This window comes from Eschrichtius robustus, chromosome 1, assembly GCF_028021215.1.
Source record: "Eschrichtius robustus isolate mEscRob2 chromosome 1, mEscRob2.pri, whole genome shotgun sequence".
NCBI lineage: Eukaryota > Metazoa > Chordata > Mammalia > Artiodactyla > Eschrichtiidae > Eschrichtius > Eschrichtius robustus.
Genome location: NC_090824.1, coordinates 144864917 through 144868314, shown reverse-complemented (window position 1 = coordinate 144868314; position 3398 = coordinate 144864917). Strand labels below are relative to the sequence as shown.

Sequence of the window (3398 nt, the reverse complement as noted above, 5' to 3'; positions counted from 1 at the left end):
TAGAAGCCTGGCCTGGCCAGGACTCCTTCTCTGACCCTGAGTGCAGAGACTTCTGTTTCCTTGTGGGAACAAGGCAACGACCTGAGCTCGAGGGTGGCCTGTAGATCTCGAGGGCAAGCCAGAGGAGTACCAGTGGCTCACGCTTCCTTTCATACCCGCATGCTGACCGCTGCAGGGGATAGCAGTTTTGGCTAGACTCAGGTGCCCAGAGACGTCAAGTTGTCCTTAGCCCCCCCACGTAGAGGGACATCCCAGGCTCCTCTCCACATGGCTCTTTCTGCACGAGAATCCCGCCACCCTCAACTTGAACAATGTTCCTGTGCGAGCCCACAGTAGCAAAAGCGACATGGACTTCTCCCTAATTTTACTTTGGGAGCCACGTGCTGGACCTCAGTTAGGATGAGAAGATGGTAGGTATTGCTCATTCATTTTGTTTAGATTTCGAAGGAATGCATTTATGGGAGTCATTACCGATTCACGCAGCTGCTCAAAGGCTGGACGTGGAAGTCACGGACTGTCAGCAAGCTCAATCCTCTCAGCAGTAGGGAGCGGCCAGACTCGAGCCACGGGGCAGACAGTGCACCCAAGTCTCAGGGCATCGGAGCTCGGGTGCCCCAGGAAGCGCCCGGAATGTGACTGTGTAGTCTCGCCGCACAAGTCCCCGTGGCCAAACATCTAGGTTTCTTCAAAGAAGTTCCGTTTACCCCCACAAGGTTTCTACCAGGAACCTTGTCAAGCCAGAGACTTTGCCCTTGGGTCGTACAGAAAGCTATTGGCATTGGAGATATTCCAATGCCCAAACTGGCAGGGCAAACCCTTGCAGCAACTGGGTAACTTGCCCTGGCGCCTTGTATTTTCGCCCCCGGGCCCGTCAGTGACATGACCGCGGAGAAACCTGAGACCCATTCATTGGTTCAGAGTTCCAAGCAGTGCATTTATGGGAGACATCAGCAATCCACCTGCTCAAAGGCTGCACGTTCAAAGTTGCAGGCTCCACCGCAGGGCAGCCAACGATCTCAATCATGTCAGCAGTCAGGAGCGGCCAGAGCCGACCCACGGGGCTGCAAATGGAGCTAAGGATCATGGCATCGGATATGGGGTGCCACTGGAAGAGCCAAGAAGGTGAGGGTGTAGTCTCCGGCACAAGTCGCCGTGGCCAAACATCTAGGTTTCTGCAAAGAATTTCCACTCACCACCACAAGGTTCCTACGAGGATCCTCAAGTACTTCCCGCCAAAATCACTCTGAGACTCTTTTGCCTCGACTTGCCTCAACTTGCCGCACTGTCCTCACTTCTCCAGGTACCATGGACTATACAGAGGGCCCCATGCTGCTGCAGGTGTTTGTTCCCGGGCACTCCACCACCTGCCTCAGTGTGACAGAACACAGGGATGTTTGAGAAAAGTGAACGGGGGCACAGAGGCAAAGGGTGATACCGCCCAGCGATGTGCGCTCTATCTCCCCTCAACATTTCATTTGCAGCCCATCATGTCTGTGTGTCCACAGCCAAACGTGAATGCTTCGTGGCACGGATGACTTCAGAGTGCACGGGCATCAACACAAAGAGCACGGCCGTCCATCAAACCCCTGGTATGGGCCTTGAACTTCCCCGCCTGAGCCGCCTCCCAACCGACACAGCATAGGGATGTCACCCTGAACCGCTGAGACACCCTCAGGGGAAATGCGATTCCTCAGCGTAAGAGCCACTGCCCTCTGGGGAACCAAACCACTCCTGGCGCATACGCTTCCACACAGTGGACTCAACCTCAAGGGGAAATGTGGTCCCTGAGATCTTCCACAAGGGAACGGCCCTTGGCCAAATGGGACGACCTCCAACAAAACAGGTTGTAGGGACCGGTGACAAAACGCACCAGAGGAACTCCTGGACTGAACAATGGAGATTCACCTGTAGCCATAATTCCTGGCCTGCTGCCAAGAGTGGCAACTTACCCTTGGCCCACACACAAAGCTAATGGCATGGGAACCATTCCGATGCTCAACGCGGCGGGGAAACCCTTGCAGCAATGGTGTAACTTGCAGTGGTGTCTGGTACTTTCACACTCTGGGCCCATCAGTGACGTGACATTGGGGAAACCGTGACGCCCAGGTACTCTGCAAGCAACTTGTTACCCACAGCCATGCAACGAGAGAACCCAGACAACAGCCTAGACACTTGAACCGGTATGACTTGTCTGGCCTGTGGCCAGGCTCGCCGGATACCACAGTCTCGACGCACCAGCGGGTGGCAGGAAAAATGACACCCAGGCCACACATCCTCTCTTGCCCTTAAAACTGTAGCCTTTACTTGGCAGCCGACTCCCTTGTTTCTGCATGGTTGCGCCCAATGTCCTCCTGGTAGAGCTCCAATCCTCAGGGAACGCTATGTGGGCCGGGTATAGAAATGATGCTTCGCTGTCCTCAGGAACACCTTCACGTCTTCAACACAGGGGGAACGTGGCCAGACAGGGACAAAACACCCCAAGGCCTCCAAATCGGCCCCCATGAGAAGACACCATACTGTGCCATGAAGGCAACCTTTTGCTGGACAAGGACCCGCCATGAAGCAAATCGACCAAGGAGAGGAAAGAGGCGGGACAGTCCACAAATGTGCTCCCGTATTCTCTCCCTACACGTGCCTCCAGATGCTCCTGAGGGAATCCCAAATGTGTTCCGGGAACCCCATGGCCACCGTCGATCTATCCACCCACCAGTAAACCTGTGGGCTTAGCCAGCCATCTCACGTCTCTCTTTCACTCGCCTTGCCTTACTCTCTCTCCACCGGGATCCCAACGTGTCATGGCAAGATGCCAGAGCCACCCCTCACCAAGGAAGCTTGCCGTGACCAAGCTTGACTAAGGCATTTTCCAGCCCCTTCACACAGCACACACAAGCAGGACACAACCCGAGGAGGAGCCATCAGATTGCCTAAACTCCCAGGAACAGTGGCCCATTTGATTTCTCCCCTCATCAGGAGAAACCTAAATTGAATATGGTCTCCCAAGCAGAACATGACAAAGAAGCCTGCCCTAGGCCTGGAATCCTGTTCTGACCCTGAGCCTACAGACTTCTGTTTCTTTGAGGCCACAAGGCAATGACCAGCAGGTGGGGGCAGCCTTTTGAACTCAAGTGCAGGTGGCAGAACCAGCAATGGCGCACGCTTCCTCTCCTACCTGCATGCTGAACCGTGGCAGGGGACAGCAGTCCTGGCTAGACCAAGGAACCCAGAGACGACACGCTGTCACAAGCCTTCCCGCCTGGATTGGCATCCCAGGCTCCTTTCCCAATGGCTCTTCTCCCCATGAGATGACCACAACCCTCAACTTCAACATCGTGGCTGTGGACACCCACGGCCGCAAATGCAATGTGAACCTCTCCCTACTTTCCTTTTGGGAGCCACAT

The 3398-nt window shown here is 55.0% G+C and overlaps 1 non-coding gene across 1 annotated transcript; it reads right to left on the bottom strand.

The window, feature by feature from the left end:
* Positions 1-385: 385 nt before the first annotated feature.
* Positions 386-477, bottom strand: LOC137751320 (small nucleolar RNA SNORD116). Its single transcript, XR_011070760.1, has one exon. It is a non-coding gene; the product is annotated as a small nucleolar RNA SNORD116 (small nucleolar RNA).
* Positions 478-3398: the final 2921 nt, after the last annotated feature.